The sequence below is a fragment of the Cervus canadensis genome, chromosome 8 (genome assembly GCF_019320065.1).
Source record: "Cervus canadensis isolate Bull #8, Minnesota chromosome 8, ASM1932006v1, whole genome shotgun sequence".
NCBI classification, from domain to species: Eukaryota; Metazoa; Chordata; class Mammalia; order Artiodactyla; family Cervidae; genus Cervus; species Cervus canadensis.
This window is the reverse complement of record NC_057393.1, coordinates 9,899,039-9,918,601: the sequence shown is the minus strand read 5'-3', so window position 1 is coordinate 9,918,601 and position 19,563 is coordinate 9,899,039. Positions and strand designations below refer to the sequence as shown.

The 19,563-nt window shown below is 48.3% G+C and overlaps 1 protein-coding gene and 2 non-coding genes across 16 annotated transcripts in view; 1 reads left to right on the top strand and 2 right to left on the bottom strand.

Moving 5' to 3' along the window:
* Positions 1 to 19,563, top strand: part of TACC2 (transforming acidic coiled-coil containing protein 2) — a 228,576-nt gene that overhangs the window by 103,956 nt on the left and 105,057 nt on the right. The window lies entirely within an intron of this gene.
* LOC122446977 lies at positions 11,297 to 11,403 on the bottom strand. Its single transcript, XR_006271107.1, has one exon. It is a non-coding gene; the product is annotated as a U6 spliceosomal RNA (small nuclear RNA).
* LOC122446853 lies at positions 13,764 to 13,870 on the bottom strand. The gene has a single exon (XR_006271013.1). It is a non-coding gene; the product is annotated as a U6 spliceosomal RNA (small nuclear RNA).

The window sequence follows — 19,563 nt, the reverse complement described above, 5'->3', positions numbered from 1 at the left end:
TGGACCACCCGGGAAGTCCGTCACTTGGCCTGGATCGCTCCCCAGGGCCCTTCCCTCACACCTGGTGTTGGGCGGATGTCGTGAAGTTCCATGCAGGACTCACCCTGTCTCCTCTGCACCTGCCGGGGTTCCACCCCGCGTTCCCTGGCCCTGCTCCACGGCTCCTGCATCTCCTCCCCGCTCCAGTTATTCTCTCCACCCCCCCTGCAGGACAGCTTGTCCTCAGCCTGATGTTCGATGCCTTCTCTGCAGGCTGGCCGGGCCTGGCTGTCTAGGTGAATGAACGCCCTATGGACCCCCATTCAGCGCTGCTCCCCTTGTGACCATGCTCTGCCCTCCCGAGCCCAGACAAGCTCTGTGGGTGCTGGGAGAGGCTGATTGCCTGCATGCCTGTACTCCAGAACGTTTTTGTTCGCTTCTTCTGAAATAATTTTCTACCTAGAAAAGTTGCACAAGCAGCCCAAAGACCTCCCCTACGCCCTTTGCCCAAATTCCTGAACTGTTGCTGTTTTATCTCCTGTGCCCTCATCCCCCCCTTTATATGTGTAGGTGTGGGTGGGGATACATTTATTTATCCATCATCATCACTGTTTTTCTGGATCATTTGAGAGCCAGTTGCAGACTAGAGAAGGGAGTGGCTACCCACTCCAGTATTCTTGCCTGGAGAATTCCATGGACAGAGGAGCCTGGTAGGCTACAGTCCATGGGGTCGCAAAGAGTCAGACACAACTGGGCAACTAACACTTTTTGCGACTCAAAGGTCTCCCCGTCCAGACAAAACTGAACAGTCCAGTGACCAATTTCCCCCCAAACAAGGCCCCTCTCCTGCACAACGCTGATCCAGCCATGCAGTTGGAAATCACTATGATAGGTCCTGGCATTACTCAGTCATCAGAAGCCATTCGGATTCATCCACATGGTCTCTTTTCCATCCGATCTAGGGTTCAACACAGAGGCATGTGTCACACTCTGAGAATGCCCGCAGACTCTCCTTCAGTCTGGAAGGACTCCTCTGTCTCTTGCTGTCTTTCATGACCTTCTGGAGTACAGCTCCTTCATTCTGGGAAAAACCCCTCAACCAGCGTCCTCCAAAGCTTCCTTGTAACCAGACTCTGGCTGTAGTTTGGGGCAGGGGTCCCACAGAAGTGACGCAGGGTGAGGACCATCCACCGCTGAGGACGTAATCCCGGTCAACACCTGGCCGAGTCGGTGCCCACAGCGTTTCTCTAACTTTGAGTCTTCATTCCCCACCACCCCCCGGTCAGGTGGGAGAGTCCTCCAAGCCCACACACTTGCCCTTCACTTCTTTAAACCTCTGTCCTCCTGCCTTAGAGTCCTTTGATAGCTCCTGACTGAGTTCACCACCAGTCTGATGGTTCTTACTCGGGGCATTTTCAGTTTTCATCACTTCTTCTGCATTTACCAGTTGACACTGTACGGTAAAAAGGAACTTTGACCCCTCCGCCTTTATGTATTTGTTCATGTCTTTATATGGACTCATAGATTATTACTTTACTGAGTGGGTTTTATTACTATCTGTATTTTTTTAATGCCCAATAGGCCCTGATCTGGCCCGTGACATCCTCTTTGATGTCCTTTTGACCTGACCTCTTTCAGCAGACAGAGCTGGGAGATAAATGTATATACACACACACGCGCACACACACACACACCCTTTTTATCTATCAGTTCAGTTCAGTTGCTCAGTCGTGTCCGACTTTGCAACCCCATGGACTGCAGCACACCAGGCCTCCCTGTCCATCACCAACTCCCTGAGTTTACTCAAACTCATGTCCACTGAGTCGGTGATGCCATCCAACCATCTCATCCTCTTGTCCTCTTCTCCTCCTGCCTTTAATCTTTCCCAGCGTCAGGGTCTTTTCAAATGAGTCAGCTCTTTGCATCAGGTGGCCAAAGTATTGGAGTTTCAGCTTCAGCATCAGTCCTTTCAATGAACATTCAGGACTGATCTCCTTCAGGATGGACTGGTTGGATCTCCTTGCAGTGCAAGGGACTCTCAAGAGTCATCTCCAACACCACAGTTCAAAAGCATCAATTCTTTGGTGCTCAGCTTTCTTTATAATCCAACTCTCACATACATACATGACTGCTGGGAAAACCATAACTTTGACAAGACGGACCTTTGTTGGCAAAATAATGTCTCTGCTTTTTAACATGCTGTCTAGGTTGGTCATAAAACTGGAGCCCATTATACAGAGTGAAGTAAGCCAGAAAGATAAACACCAATACAGTATACTAACGCATATATATGGAATTTAGAAAGATGGTAATGATAACCCTATATGCAAGACAGAAAAAGAGACACAGATGTATAGGTTGGTCATAACTTTTCTTCCAAAGAGCAAGCGTTTTATCTATAGCTAGTGTTTTTCTGATAGCTCTGATTACAGCCCAGCCCTGAGAGTTCTTTCAAGCCTAAATCGCCTTTGTATAGGCAAGTCTTCCCCTGACTGTGAGAACCTGCTCCCTTTATCCTCGATATGGTTATTTTTCTGCTAATCTCCATGTGGGTAACAATTTCCTTAAGACACCAGTCTCATCCTCCCTGCCACTGTGGCCCCGTCCCTTCTTCGGTACTTCTTTCTTTTCCTGCCCAAACCGTCAGGGAGAGAGGGAGGGAGAAGCATTTTTAATCTGGAAAGCCCTCTGCACACGTCTGTCTGTTGAAGCACTTGGCTTACTCCCGTCCCCTCACAGGCCCTTCCCAGATCGCCCCGGCCTGAAAGGAGCCCAATTTTTTTATGCTGCAGCTTGTTTTTCGATTACCAGCCTTCTCAGGTTTTTTTTTGTGTTAGGTTTTCAGCTTGTCTTGCTCTCGCTTAGCCTATCAACTCTGCAGTGTGCAAGCCTCCTCGTCTTAAAAACTACTTTATTGAGATGTGATTGACGTAAAAGAGGGACTTCCCTGGTGGCTCAGACAGTAAAGAATCTTCCTGCAATGTGGGAGACCCAGGTTCAATTCCTGGATCAGGAAGATCCCCTGGAGAAGGGAATGGCAACCACTCCAGTATTCTTGCCTGGAGAATTCCATGACATATAAAAGCTGTGCTATGCATACTTAATGTATACAATTCAACGGGTTGGAGGATAAGGATATCCCTGTGAGACCATCACTGCCATCACGGCGATAAACATATCCATCACCTCCCAAAGTGTCCTCCCACCCCCATTACTGTTACTGTTATTATTATTATTAATTTGCGTGCTTAGTTGCTCAGTCGTGTCTGATTCTTTGTGACCCCATGGACTGTAGCCCACCAGGCTCCTTTGTCCATGGGATTCTCCAGGCAAAGATAGTGGAGTGGGTCACCATTCCCTTCTCCAGGGGATCTTCCCGATCCAGGGATCAAACCCGGGTCTCTTGCATTGCAGATGCATTCTTTATCATCTGATCTACCAGGAAAATATGAGGATTATTAATCTGATCCCCATTTAGGCTCTCTTGGTGCTGGTGCCAGAGCTGCTCCTTTTGCATAGGTCTCATGCGTACAACTGAAGGCGTTGGCTTTTTAGACCAGAATCTGAATGCCTGCCTCTTTGAAGCAGAGCCCGCTCTGCCCCAGCCTCTGAAGGAAGGTGACTCATGGCCCTTTGGAGAAGCACTTGTTGATGCAAGCCTCCCTCCCTGACATTCCACTGGAAAATCAACCCTTTGCTGGCCTGACTAAATTTATAAAGGGTTGGCCCCAGCAGCTGGTAGCAGCAGCTGGCAGTTAAAATCTCTGACAGATATTTTTTTTTCTCCTCTGAAAAATATTTCAGACACTCTGGTCCCAGCACCACCGCTCGTAGAATTTGAAAGCCATTTATAGCCATTTACAGTTGGTCTGAGAAGAATCCCCTCCGTCCTCGTAAGTCAGCTCTCCCTTGTCCTTAAGCCCATCTGGGGCATGACCGATCCCTGCGAAGTAAGACAGGAAGATCCCGGGGCTGATGGTGCAGTGTGAATTTGATGGGTTTTTGCTTTTAACAATCTCATGTGGTTCAGTGGAATATGTATATACACACATATGTATATTTAAATCAACCCTGAATGTTTGTCGGAAAGACTGATGCTAAAGCTGAAGCTCCAATATTTTGGCCATCTGATGCGAAGAGCCGACTCATTGGAAAAGACCCTGATGCTCAGAAAGATTGAGGGGGAGAAGCGGGTGACAGAGGATGATGGTTGGATGGCATCACTGACTCAGTGGACATGAGTTTGAGCAAACTCTGGGAGATACTGAAGGACAGGGGAGCCTGGTGTGCTGTGGCCCAGGGGGTCGCGAAGAGTCAGACATGACTGAGCTCAACAACGTGGGAGGCCTATAAGCCTTCATCCGAGCCTATTAACTCTTGATTTGCACACTATTCTAATGCCCTTTCATCTGTAGTACATTAGGAGCAAAGAATTGGAAGGCACAAAGTAAAAAGATAGTCAGGTGAGGTGGTGGAGGCAGACGGCTGGCTCAGCCTGTGAGGGAGAGACCAGCCTGAGTTTGCAGAGTCCTCAGCCGTGGTGCCGTTCAGGGCCTTCCCTTTTACAGATGGAAAAGTTAAGCTCAGAGGAGTCACCTGGCTGAGATCCCAAGGTGGGGCTGGTCTAGAATCCAGCCCTCCTGACTCCGTATACAATTGTGTTTTAGGGCCACGGCATACCTCCCCACTTACATCATAGTCGCTCAAGACGTTGATCATGTGTCATTGACAAAGTGTTTAATTATATTCAGGATTTTCTGTTAAAAAAAAAAAAAACATCGTTGAGCAATTGTCCAGCATGCTTTGAAAATTAACTCCGTCTGCAAAAGTTAAAATGCCATCTCATAGACTGTGTGGGGAGATACTGTTATCTGACAGATTCTCCACCGGGACCTTAATTTTCCCCAGTGGTGCCTGTTGAGAGAGGTATGGCTGCGTTTCTGTCCCGGGATGAGGCTGGCAAGCCTGGGTCCTCCCTGGGAGGGGAGGTGTTGAGTAGAGAAATCACTATAGGTGTGAGTTTACAAGCGTTGCTCTGCTTGTCCCGTCTCTGAGATTTTTCCACTGAGCTATGAATTGAAGTTGCTCCCTGGCACTCGAAATTTTCCTCAAGGTTGCCTTCTTATTTCTTTTGCTTATAAAAGCTGCATGTGTTCAGAATAGAACTAGAAAATAGAAATAAACTCAACGAAAAAGAAAAGAAACACTGCTAACCCGACTGCTGAAAGAGAATTACCGTTAACCCCTTGATGTATCCGTCCACCTTGCTTGGTTGGTTCACTGCCAGTCGCTTCCTGTGTGGGTCTTTGTACCTACATGTATGTGTGTACACATACACACAGATGCATATATATTCATACACACATGCGCATGAAGTCTGGATCATGCTGCCAGTAGTTTTCTAACCTATTTTTAGTTAATAATGGGTGTCTTTATTTTTGAATACATGGAGATCTACCTTCTTTTAAAAATTTTTTAAATTTTCAATTTTTTAACCTTTTTTTTCACATGGCTGCAAATGAGTCCGTTCTGTGACTGTGCTTCAACTTGACTAACTGTCCCCTAGTGCGGACATTCTCGTTGTTTCTTTTTTTTTTTCCCTATTGTGGTCACAGCTGTGATTGGCATCTTTGCTCACAGCCTTAATCATCTCCTTAGAATAAATTCTTGGAAGTAGAATGGTTGTGTCCAAAGAAACAGAGTCTTTTATGGCTTTCAGGGTGTGTTGCCAGAACTCCTGGGCCGTGTTTTTCCGCTCAGGTTTTATGACTTTGGAAGGCCGATATTGCCTGTGGTTAAAGGATTCTCTGAACCGAGGTCCAGCAGAGACATCCTGAGCCCCTGCGGGCCTCCTCCTCCAGGCCCACCCCTTCCTTCACTTCCCTCTCTGTCCATCTCCCTCTGACTCCTCGGGTGTGGTCATACAGGGCTCCAGGGTCAGAGGGCTTGGGATGGTGGGTGGGAACCGTGAAGGAAGAAGGAAGTGTCACGAGATCCATGGGAGTAAATAGAAAGGTGTGGGCACAAGTGTGTGCCAGTCTGGTCATATTTAGAACATAGTTTCAGAACACTCACCCTGGGCCTCCCTGCCTCTCTTTCGTCTCGATGCCAAGGGAAGCACTTTGGGGCTGAGCATTTGAGGCTTTGGGCTAATTCTTCAGCTTAAGATTGAGTCCCAGCCCTTTGCCCTGGCCTTGTGGTCTGGCTCTGGCCCTCCTGTCCCCTTCCTGGCCGTCTTGATCTGTACTCCAGCTGCAGTGGCCATTCCCCATTGCTCCAGAACACCACGCTCCTTCCTGGACCGGGCTTTCAGATCTGCGGCTCCCTCTGCTGCGGGGGCGCCTTCCCTTACTCTTCCGCCTTTGGGACATAACGCAGTGGGGCGGTTAGGGGCATGACTCCTGGCGTCTGGCTTGGGTTTGGATCCTGGTTCTGCCTTTTACCAGCTGTGCAACCTTGGACAAATTTCTCTGTGCATTAGTTTCCTCATCTGTAAAATGGGAATAATGATAATACCCACCTCACAGGGTGGCTGTGAGCATTGACTATGGTGATGGCTGTGAACACTTAGATCTTAGTTCCTGGCACATAGCACGTGTCAGTAAACATTAGCTGTTACTGAGCTGTTGGCTGGCCTCAGCTTATAACGTTACAAAGACACTTTCCCTGATCCCCACTCCGGGCTGGGACCTCCTAGTTTATGTTTTCTTAGCCATTTGTGTTTTTTCCATCTTAGCAGTTAACAACAGTTTTTACTGGATAAATAAGCATTTTTATTTTATTTTAAAAATTGTTATTATTATTTTTAACACCAAAAACATTTTATATTGGAGTATAGCTGATTAACAATGTTGTGGTAGTTTAAGGTGAACAGCAGAGGGACTCAGCCATACATACACATGTATCCATTCTCCCCCAAACCTCTCTCCCATCCAGGCTAGCACATAACAGTGAACAGAGTTCTATATGCTATACAATAGGTCTTTACTGGTTATCCATTTTAAATATAGCATTGTGTACATGACCTCCCACAGTCCCCAACTATCCCTTCCCCCTGTTTACCATAAGTTTCTTTTCTAAGTCTGTTCTGAGTCTGTGAGTCTCTTGCTGTTTTGTAAGTAAGCCCATTTGTATAATTTCTTTTTAGATTCCACAGATAAGGAATGTCATGTGATATTTCTCCTTCTCTGTCTGACTTACTTCTGTGAAACTCTCTAGGTCCATCACGTTGCTGCAAGTGGCATTATTTCATTCTTTTTAATGGCTGAGTAATATTTCCCGTATATATGTATCACATCTTCTTTATCCATTCCTCTGTTGATGGACATTTAGGTTCCTTCCATGTCTTGGCTGTTATAAACAGTGAATGATGCTGCTGCTGTTAAGTCGCTTCAGTCGTGTCCGACTCTGTGCAACCCCATAGACGGCAGCCCACCAGGCTCCCCCATCCCTGGGATTCTCCAGGCAAGAACACTGGAGTGGGTTGCAATTTCCTTCTCCAATGCATGAAAGTGAAAAGTGAGAGTGAAGTCGCTCAGTCATGTCTGACTCACAGCGACCCCATGAACTGCAGCCCACCAGGCTCCTCCGTCCATGGGATTTTCCAGGCAAGAGTACTGGGGTGGGGTGCCATTGCCTTCTCCGAAACAGTGAATAAGCATTTAAAAAAATTTTTTTTAATTTTTTTAAAAGTGTGGCTGTTGCCCAAGACTGTAAGCTCCATGAGGGCAGGGACCACCTTATAGGGCGGTTGTAATAGCATAGTTGTTATTCAGTCAGTGTCTGCTCGAGGACTGAAGGAATGGTCTTGTTATTGTCTGCTACAGAGCCAAGTTCATCAGAAAGAACTAATGGCCCTCCCTGATAAGCTAAGACATAACTGGTCATGGAAGGGGGTTCCCAGAAGACTAGAAGGATGTGTGTGACCAGCGACAGTGTCCAGTGTCCCTCTGAACTTTCAAAGCCAGCCTGCTCTTGGAGGTTGTCTAATGCCAACCTTCTCAGTAGACAAAGGGCCAGTGTAGTTTTAAATTTCTAACTCACTTTAAGGTCTAAACTTTTGAAAATATATTTAAATGAATTACTAGAAAGCAAAACAGAGCTCAAGGCCAGGGTTTCTCAACCCTGGCATACTGACACATCTGGGGCCAGATAATTCTTTCTTGTGGGTCTGCCCTGTGCATTGTAGGCTATTCAGCAGCATCCCTGGATGCCAGCTGCACCTGGCCTTCTGGTAGTGATGACCAGAATTGTCTTCGGATATTGCCAAATGTCCCCTGGTTGGCACAAGTCACCCCTGGTTGAGGACCGCCCATCAAACCTACAAAAGACAAGCCCCGACTTCCACTATTGGAGTCAACAGACAGAATGAACATCATGTTCCTCTAAAGGCCTCTCGGAAAAAATAAAAATAAAAAATAAAGGCCTCTCGGTCCTTACCCCAGGTGTGTGTGTGCTGTGTCTTCGTGGAGCAGTAACCAGCACCTCCTGGATCAGCACCGCCATGGGCCATGCTTGGAGTAGCCCAACTCCTTCTTCTATAGGAAGGGAAACTGAGGCCCTGCGTGGGACCCAGAGAAAATGTGCAGTTGAAACACATTGAAGATGTTCAGGAACGTTTCTGAGCCTTGGTTTTCTCCTCTCCCCAGTTCACTTGTACCAGGTTATGTCATCCAGCCAGCTGCCCTTGAAGACCTGGAAAACCCAATCTTAGCCACCTTGTCCTCCCATAGTGATGTCAGCGGCCAGGTCTCCACTGATCTGACAGCCCAGAGGTAGGGTGGGGGTGGGGCCCACGGCTGATGGTGGGACCCCGGGGCCCAGTCTCTGAGGCTGCCTCCCTGTCCTCCCCTCCACTCTTCCGTCTGTAGTTCCAACTCCCCCCACCACCACCACCCCGCTCCAGCACCCCCCAGCTCCGGTGCACACTCCCCTGCGTGGGGCTGAGCCAAGTTGCACAGTGGTATCCGACTCTTTGCAACCCCCTGGACTAGCCCGCTAGGCTCCTCTGTCTATGCAATTCTCTAGGCAAGAACACTGGAGTGGGTAGCCATTCCGTTCTCCAGGGATCTTCCCAACGCAGGGATTGAACCCGGGTCTCCTGCCTTGCAGGCGGAGGCTTTACCATCTGAGCCACTTTGGGAAGCTCTGCTGGGGCCTTAGGGATGACCTGAGGGGACCCCAGGAAGGAGGTTTCCCCATACCCACCCCCCAACACAAAGGCCATTTTAGAGATTTGTCCCCTTGTGCTCTTATTTAAATAGAAGTCCTCCAGGAGTGACATCATGCTATTTATACTTTCCCAGGAATGACTTAGCTGCCTCTGGCCTCCCAGGACATCAGCTGGGGTAGATGCTTATGTTCTTTATCTTTGGGAGGTGGGCAGAGAATACAGGAGCCAGCAACCCACAGGAAAGGGACCAGATCCTGTGCCTTCGCTCAGCAAATGGGCCTGGATGGGGACTTCTCCTCATCTTCCAGCCGGCCGCCCGCCCTCCCCCTGCCCTGCGTGCCCTGCACCCCACCCCTCACTGTTCTCCACGTGCAGTGTGTTCGTCGTGCTTCTGCCTGCGGACTTGACAGTTTGTTGAAACCAGGCTTGTTCACAGCCAGCCTTGGGACTTGGCTCAGATGCCTTTACGTACATACATAAACACACGTAATCTCTCTCTCTCTACACACAGGTGTATATATATGTATGTCTCTATGATGTATAGTATGTGTATATATATATATATATATACATACTTCTGCTTTATATTGATATATATGTGTAGTATATATATTATATAATGTATAATTATATGATATATCACATATGTGTGTATTTATTCTATGTATTTATATATATGTATGTATATACTACTTCTGCTTTATTGACTATGCTAAAGCCTTTAACTGTGTGGATCACAGCAAACTGGAAAATTCTTAAAGAGGTGGGAATATCAGACCACCTTACCTGCTTCCTGAGAATCTGTATGCAGGTCAAGAAGCAACAGTTAGAACTGGACATGGAACAACGGATAGGTTCCAAATTGGGAAAGGAGTACGTTAAGGCTCTATATTGTCACCCTGCTTATTTAACTTACATGCAGGGTACATCATGTGAAACTCTGGGCTAGATGAAGCACAAGCTGGAATCAAGATTGCCGGGAGAAATATCAATAACCTCAGATACGCAGATGACACCACCCTTATAGCAGAAAGTGAAGAGGAACTAAAGAGCCTCTTGATGAAAAGTGAAAGAGGAGAGTGAAAAAGTTGGCTTAAAACTCAACATTCAGAAAACTAAGATCATGGCATCTGGTCCATCACTTCATGGCAAATAGATAGGGAAAAAGTGGAAACAGTGACAGAGTTTATTTTTTTGGCCTCCAAAATCACTGCAGATGGTGGCTGTAGCCATGGAATTAAAAGACTCTTGCTCCTTGAAAGAAAAATGACCAACTTAGACAGCATGTTAAAAAGCAGGGACATTGTTTTGCCCACAAAGGTCCATCTAGTCAAAGCTATGGTTTTTCCAGTAGCCATGTATGGATGTGAGAGTTGCACTATAAAGAAAGCTGAGCACAGAAGAATTGATGCTTTTGAACTGTGGTGTTGGAGAAGACTCTTGAGAGTCCCTTGGACTGCAAGGAGATCCAACCAGTCCATCCTGAAGGAGATCAGTCCTGGGTGTTCATTGGAAGGACTGATGCTGAAGCTGAAACTCCAATACTTTGGCCACCTGATACGAAGGACTGACTCATTTGAAAAGACCCTGACGCTGGGAAAGATTAAAGGCAGGAGGAGAAGGGGACGACAGAGCCTGAGATGGTTGGATAGCATCACCGACTCAATGGACAAGAGTTTGAGCAAGCCCCGGGAGTTGGTGATGGACAGGGAAGCCTGGGTGCTGCAGTCCATGGGGTGGCAAAGAGTCTTGGTCACGACTGAGTGACTGAACTGAAAGGACCCACTGGGGATCAGGGCAAGCCCACAGGTTGCCTCCAGACTCTAGTGGACTCCATCCTGGACCCTCGTTGACTGTGTGGGTTCTCCTCACCCCGTGTCCCTAGACAGCCTTGCCCCCATACCTTTGCCCAGGTTAGTGCCTGCTTCCTGGTATACCCGTCCCTACAATCTACCCCAGGTCTTTCTGGAAAAAACCTTCCAAACTGGGGAGAGTTCGACAGCTTCTGGAGGAGAAATTGCAGACTGAATCCTGGGGCCCTCGATGGGTTAAGTTACCTTGCTTATGAGCGAGTTACAGCACCGGTATAGATGTGAATAGATTATGGATGTGGAAATAGGGGATAGATATGGGGGAGGGGCGAAGCAAAATATGGAACGCTTCACGAATTTGCGTGTCATCCTTGCGCAGGGGCCATGCTAATCTTCTCTGTATCGTTCCAATTTTAGTATATGTGCTGCCGAAGCGAGCACGAGCTGTAGGTTGACTCCAGAGATATTTATAGTGGACAGAATTAACAACTTTTCGCTGAGGGTGAGTTCCATTAAAAACCAATTCAGCAATTCTTTCCCTTTTAAAAACTGTATTAGTGCAATAATAGCTTAATCTAAGGGAGTTATTCCCTGAAACTGAGAAATGTTAGTTGCTTCACCAATTATAATGCAGATCGCTGTTGGAAATCAATGGTCGTATGCAAATTACCCCGGAAGAGGGGCGGAGCCACTGCCGTCCCAGAGGTCTCCCGGAAGCTGAACCTGAATGTATACATACATGTTGTTGTTCGCTGTTTTTCAGTCCCTCAGTCGTGTGTCCGACTCTTTGCAATCCCATGAACTGCAGCACACCCAGGCCTCCCTGTCCATCACCAGCTCCCGGAGCTTGCTCAAACTCTTGTCCATTGAGTTGGTGATGCCATCCAACCATCTCATCCTCTGTCGTCCCCTTCTCCTCCTGCCTCCAATCGTTCCCAGCATCAGGGTCTTTTCAAATGAGTCAGTCCTTCGCATCAGGTGGCCAAAGTATTGGAGTTTCAGCTTCAACATCAGTCCTTCCAATGAATATTCAGGTTTAATTGCCTTTAGGATTGACTGGCTTGATCTCCTTGCAGTCCAAGGGATTCTCAAGAGTCTTCTCCAGCACCACAGTTCAAAGGCATCCATTCTTCGGGGCTCAGCCTTTTTTATTGTCCACCTTTCTCATCCATACATGATTACTGGAAATACCATAACTTTCACTATATGGGCCTTTATCGGCACAGTAATGTCTCTGCTTTTTCAAAGAGCCTTGACTGTATTTTTTTTTTTTTTTTAACCTCAGTGTGGGATTGTGGGATCTTAGTTTCCTGACCAGGGATCAAACCTGGGTCCTGAGCAGTGCAAGCCCGGAGTCCTAACAACTGCGGGGCGGGGGGTGGGGGGGTGTGTGTGTGGGTGTGTGGGTGTGGGTGTTAAGTTGCTTCAGCGCTCTCCAACTGTTTGCAACCATATGAACCATAGCCCACCAAGTTTCTCTGGCCCTGAGCAGTGCAAGCCTGGAGTCCTAACAACTGGTTTGTGTGTGTGTGTGTTAAGTTGCTTCAGCGCTCTCAGACGGTTTGTGTGTGGGTGTGGGTGTGTGTGTTAAGTTGCTTCAGCGCTCTCCGACTGTTTGCAACCCCATGAACCATAGCCCACCAAGTTTCTCTGGCCTTGAGCAGTGCAAGCCTGGAGTCCTAACAACTGGTGTGTGTGTGTGTGTGTGTGTGTGTTCAGTTGCTTCAGCATTCTCAGACTGTGTGTGTGTGTGTGTGTTAAGTTGCTTCAGCGCGCTCGGACTGTTTGCAACCCTGTGGACCATAGCCCACCAAGTTTCTCTGTCAATAGGTTTTTCCAGGCAAGAATACTGGAGTGGGTTCCTGCAGGGGATCTTCCTGACCTAGGGATTGAACCCACCTCTGTTAATTCTCCTGTGTTTGCAGGCGGGTTCTTTACCACTAGTACCACCTGGGAAGCCCTGCCCCCCACCCCTCAACAACTGGACTGCCAGAGAATTGCCCCTACACACATTTTAATTATATCTTATCAGTGAAACTGCTGCTTTTGGCTGCCTAGCGCGTGGCACTGGGGAGCCATAGTGAATGGAACCGGCTCGGAGTCCCTTTGCCCCAGGCTGAGACCCGAGCCTCCCTCTGAACTCTTTCGGCCACCCCTGCCCCGGGTGTCACTACCCTCCTCAGATACCTATGAATTATCTGTCTCAGAAGCCCTCTCTGTGAATGGATCAGTTGCGACCTCCGGAACCACAGCACCCAGCCTGGGCCTGGTCGGCCCTTGGGTAATGTTGCTGAACTTGAACTGGGTTAGAGGGAAGTGATGGGGAGGGCTTCCTCCATCTGCTTGGGGGTCAGTGTGTGCTGACCACCTCGCACCGGCTGTCTCGGGGGGCAGGCTGTCCATTCCTGCTGTCCCGCTGGGACAGTGTCGAGCGACCTCTTCATAAACTGGGAGGAGGTTTGCCTCATGGAGGAGAAATGTCAGGATGGGGTTGACCCAGCAGGAAGCTCTAGGCCAGAAACAGATGCTCTAAGGCGGCTGGCTGCACGTTGACATTGAATTCTGAGTGTTTCCATTACTGGTGGGAGCCAACCATAGTTCTTATGTGTGAGTTTAACTTGTTAAAGAGAAATCTAGCCGGGGAACAAGACCCTCAGCACCTAAGGAGTATGCAGAAGCTTCTAGGGTGAAGTCAGGCAGGCCTTACTGTCCTCCTGCTTGGCTTCCTCCCCTCCCCCATGGTGCTCCCTGACCCCCACCGTTTTTATTTTATTTATTTATTTTTTTCTTTTTTTTTTTTTTCAAATATGGAACGCTTCACGAATTTGCGTGTCATCCTTGTGCAGGGGCCATGCTAATCTTCTCTGTATCGTTCCAATTTTAGTATATGTGCTGCCGAAGCGAGCACTATTTTATTTTTAAAAATTTATTTATGTATATTTATTTTTGGCTGCACTGGGTCTTCACTGCTGCATATGGGTTTTCTCTGGTTTTGGTAAGTGAGGGCTACTCTCTGGTTGTGGTGAACGGGCTTCTCGTTGCAGTGGCTTCTCTTGTTTTAGGGCACAGGCTCTAGGGTGCCAGGCTCTAGGGAGCTGCGGCTCTTGGACTCTAGAGCACAGGCTCAGAAGTTGTGGTGCGTGGGCTTTGTTGTCTTCTCCGACCAGGGATCAAACTCGCGTCTCCTGCATTGGAAGGGACTCTCTTAACCACTGGACCACCAGGGAAGTCCTCCCTCACCATTTTAGCAAGGCCGAGGGACCTCCAGCTGCAGTGGGAGGGGCTCACCCTTAGTGGGGCCTGGAGGGGGCTGAGATCATCCTTATTCAGAGCTCCAGGGAGACCCAGGGGCCGTGGGAGAAGAGGCTACAGGAGGACTTGGCTGGGCGGCTCTCAGGAGAACTAAAGTCCACTGGGGGTGTTACTGGTGTCCCTAAAGTCCTCTCCCTGCCCTGAGACTGTGTATTTTAAATGGCTTGTCCAGGCCCCACCATAGTCCAGTGATATCTGCTCTTCAAGCTCCCGCTGAGGGCTCTTTCTGTGGTCTAGGGGCAGTGCAGACTGCTCACTGTAAATGCTCACAACACCCCCAGGAGGGAGGGGGTTCTGTTATGACTGCTCTGTTACAGGGGAGCAGACCGAGGCTCAGAGATACCAACATGTTCAAGGACATGTAGCTAGTGAGTGGCAGAGCTGGGCTTTGAAGCAGGTCCAGCTTGGCTACCGAGCCCGGTTCTGAACTTCTCCACTGGCTGCCTCGAATTGGCTTCCTTCCTTCCCCTATGCCATGGAGTCCTGCGTCCATCACTGGCCTCTCTCAAGTTCACGGAAGACTGTAAAGAAGCTGTGTCACCTGTGACCGTGACCAAGCGTGAACACAGGATGCAGGAAGGAACCGATGACTAAGTACTAAGGACTGATTACATCCATACTGAGAGCCTGGCCAGCCCTCTGGCTTTATTTTCCCGTGGAAGGATTTGGTAGATCTCTGTGTCGACTAGCGATTTTGGTGCCTTGCCAGTGTGATTGGACTTTTGTCCAGAGTCATATTGTCCTATTTTTACGGGAAATTGGTGGGAAAGGGGTTGTCCATATTTAGTGCCATGCTTTTCCGGATTTTGTGCATTTTATTGGTGGTATTGCTGTTTCAAAGCACAAGAAGGCTATGTTGAGCTTGATGTAGAAAATGCTTGTGTTAGATAAACTTCATTTGGGTGTGCGTTATAGTGCTGTTTTCTATGAATTCAACATTAAGGAATATATATTGTGTGCATGCCTGCTAAGTTGCTTCAGTCATGTCCATCTCTTTGTGACTCTATGGACTATAGCCTGCCAGGCTCCTCTGTCCATGGGATTCTCCAGGCAAGAATAGTGGGGTAGGTTGCCTTGCCCTCCTCCAGGGGATCTTCCTCACCCAGGGCTCAAACCTGCATCTCCTGCATTGCTGGCAGATTTTTTTTTTTTTTTTACCACTGAGGCTTCGGGGAAACCCCAAGGAATATATATAAAGTTATATTAAGGAATATATATTAACTATATAGTAAATAAAATGTTTTTAAACAGAAACTCACATAAAACAAGGTTATATTTTGATCGGTTGACAAAAATACTGTGACCAGTGGCTCACAAGAGCCTACCCCATATATTTCCCCTAGGAACAGCGGTTCAGTGTTTGCTAATTCAGTGTCTACATGACTTTATAGAATGTAATTACTGCAAATAAAGAGAATCAACTGTACTTAACTTTGCTGCTCCGTGGGAGTAATTAAGAAGGGTATTCTGGGTGTGTGGTGGTGGCTTTTTAAACCTCAGAAATGGCCCTGCCTCCTCACCCCATCTGTTTTAGTCTCTTCCTGCTGCCATAACGAAATATCCCAGACTAGGTGACTTAAAAACAGCAGAAATTATTGGACTTCCCTGGTGGTCCAGTGGTTAAGACTCTGAGCTTTCAGTGCAGGGGGCATGGGTTCAGTCCCTCGTTGGGGAAGACCCTGCATATGCCACGAGATGCAGCTAAACAAACAAAACAGCAAAAAGTATTGCTCACAGTTCTGGAGGCTGGAAGTCCACGGTCAGGGTTCCAGCTCGGTTCGAGTGAGGGCCCTCTTCCTGGTTGCAGATGTCTCACTGTGCCCTTATAGGACAGAGGGGCCTGGGGAACTCTGCAGGGTCTCTTTTATATAGTCTCTAATTCCTTTCATGAGGGCACCACCCTCATGGCCCAGTCACCTACTGAAGGTCCCACCTCCTCATGCCGTCACCTTGGGCACTGGGATGTCTACATAGGAATCCAGGGACACAAACATTCAGACCATAGCATCGCCCAAGTTCCTGTTCAGAGCAGGGCCAGGAGAGGCAAGGAGAGGTGAGGAGAGGCAGGGAGGGAAGAAAACAGCAGAGGGCAGTCTGGAGCATCCTCCCTGGAGTTTTGCCAGCTGCCCCAGCAGGTTTGGGACCTTAAGTTAAAAAATTAAATTTAAATAAAAACATGTTTAAAAAATTCACTAAAACAAAGAAAGTGGGGCTAAAGCATTGTCTTTAAGCCCCTGGAGAGAAAGCAGAGCTTTCTCCCTCCTTTCTGCCGCTACCTATCTTTCCCTTTTAAGAACTCTTCTTTCTGAATAAGAACAGACAGGACACCCTGGTCCTTGCAGCAGTTCTCAAATACAATGGACAGGATTTCAATGCCCGCCGCCCCCCCCCCCCCGCCCCTTAATTAAAGCCGCAGGAGGACATCGGACTTGCCCCCTCCTCGGGGAATAGCCTCTGAACCCGCTATCAGTGGTTGGGCTTCTGTTTGGCTTCCGGCATCCCCGGGTGGCATAGAAAGCCAAGCCCAGACCCTCTGGAGCATTCTACAAATGACTAGATTGCCTGTGGCCACTTGTACTCCCATCTGTTCAATATTTTGTATTTTTTTTAATAAAGCAGCAGAATTGCTTTTCAATTGAAACCATGCAGCTGTACTACCATTTGTTAAACAGAGTAAATCAGGGCACCCTGGTTACGTCTGGGAACGCTGGTGCTTTTTCCAGAGGCAGGACTCCAAGCCGTGGGGTCTCTTTAGATCTTGAGGACTGCCTGGATACAGCTGGGAAACTATTCACCTGAGTCACGTCCACGGGGTCCAAAGGTTTGCATGCCCCTAACCCGGTTCCAGCCCAGATTTCTGCCCCATTCCTTGAGTGTCTGATTCAGGAGGTCTGGAGAGGGCCCCCCTGCCCCCACAAACTTTGCATTTTTTACACATTCCCAGGTGCTACTGCTTCTGCTGGTCTGGGGGCCGCACTTGGAGAACCGCTGGGTGAGGCAGTCGTATCCAGATGCTTTCTCCTCACCTGTCAGGCTGTTCACAGCTCCTCAGGGTGGGGAACTCCTGACCCAGCAGCTGGGGTCTGAAGTTTCATCTCTGACTTCAGACAGGAGAGCCAGGGACGGGGGAAGAGTCATGCTCTGTGTGACAGCCTCTCCAGAGTTTCCCGATTCAGAAACGGAGCTTCAGAATTTTCCAAAGTTGAAAGCACAGGGAATTCATAGTGACTTGCAGCTTCTGTTGTTCCTCTCGCTCCAAATAGTGCGGTTTATTTTGGTTTCCTCTGTTTGTACTTTAAGTTTTTTTTTTTTTGTCTTTCTGCTATGGATGTGCCTGAGTGGGTTTAACTACTTCAGAAAGGTTAGCTGAACCTTTATTTAGGCAAGTACCTTGTTAAAACTGAATGATAAAGTGGGACTATTGTTTTTTTAATTTAGAAAAGGAATCACCTAAGTGTCCCTGGTGGCTCAGACGTTAAAGCGTCTGCCTGCAATGTGGGAGACCTGGGTTCGATCCCTGGGTTGGGAAGATCCCCTGGAGAAGGAAATGGCAACCCACTCCAGTATTCCTGCCTGGAGAATCCCATGGACGGAGGAGCCTGGTGGGCTACAGTCCACGGGGTCGCACAGAGTCGGGCACGACTGAGCGACTTCACTTTCAAGTCTTCTGAATAACGGGATTCCTTTACACCATTTCAGAGGTACATGTTGAAGGTATTTATATGCTCTTGAGACAGATTTATGTAATCAGTACCCAGCAGGCTGAGTCACTTGGATGCATCTATATATTTGCTCAGAACCTTTGAGTTTCCAGTGTCGAGCTGGGTGCTATTAAGTTGAAGCACATGAATTACCACGCTGGCAAGTGTCAAAATATTGGCAATTTCATATGGTTCAAAGTAGCACAGGATCTTGTTCTTGGTCTGGTTTTTCATGGTTCTGGAGCTGCTTTATGTCGTAGATAGGTTTTGACTTTCTGAATAAGTAGTTAAATCTTGGATATCTGATATCAGTTTCTGGTTGGTCCTCTGAATCCGCATCTCTGCATTCTCTGTAACCACGCAAGGAGTCTTGCACCTGGAGAGAGGATGCAAAGGACTGGGAAAGACAATGGTGGGAATTAATGGGCTGGATGGTTCAACCCAGATCAAAGCCTCTTGTGGTCTTGGGATGGTATTTACGACTTTTCCTTTAGTTAATATTTTCCTTCCTGATTAAGTTTTGCTTCAGCCAAGTTTAATAGTAATTTCTCCCCTCTGAGCACAGACTTGCTCTGTGAAAAGGGTATGAACGTGCTGGGTCGCAATTGACAAGCCAGCTCAGTGTTAACATGTGCGAAGCCAGCCTACAGCCGGCTGGACATCTGAAGGTCAGTGGTGTTTAGGGGCTGTTTACATGCTCATGTGGGCTGCTGCTGGTGATTGGAGATCTCTTGATGTGCCTGCTTTGGAGTTTCCGGCCAATTTGCAAGCCTCTCTGGGCACCTCCTGACTTTGGCTTGGCTGCTTCTCAGTGGCTGTGTCTCGTAGGAGGACGATCCTGGATCTCCCATCTCAGCGACTGCTTGTAGCAAACCCCAGGTCTCTGCTGGACTGATTGTCTGGTGCTTCTATGGACAGAGCATAGCTCTCCAAGCCAGCAATTTCCAATTGCTTTTTTTTCTTTGGCTTACATCGCACTTTCAGTCTGAGCCGAGTCTTGGCCTTAGCTCTTGTCCTATTACGTGATCGTGTGCGCTTGGGGATTCAAGAAGAATAAAATCAAGGGGCCTGCGAGGAAGGGGCTGTTGGGCTAATACCTTCCAGATGGCGATGTGAAATGGGAGATAAGATGCTGCCGCCCATCTGGCCCGACAGGACGTGATACGCGCCGCTCGTATCTTTGGGGCTGTTATCACCCTCCCATGACAGCCAGGGTCACCCTGGTGTTTGTCCTTGGACAGGGGCTTAACTTGGCAACGTGAGTTGCTCTCCAAAATGAGATCTGCTATCAGGTCAGTGGGGGGTCTGCCAAGAAGGACTCAAAAGCCCTGAACAGGGACTCAAAAGACAACAGTTGGTGACAGCAAATCACTACAGCTGGGCCTGGAGGACTGTCTGGCTGCGTGCAAGCCCCGAAGCAACATCCTCTGTGTTCTCTGGTCCTGTGCGGGCAGAGCCTGCGTCCCTCGTGCTTAACGGGACCAGCTGTTGTTAGTGACGACCTTGGTGAGGGCCTGCATCAGGGACGGCCAGCCCTGACCCATTAGTAGTGGTTCCCTAGGGATCTGTGTTGAGAAGGATTCAGAGG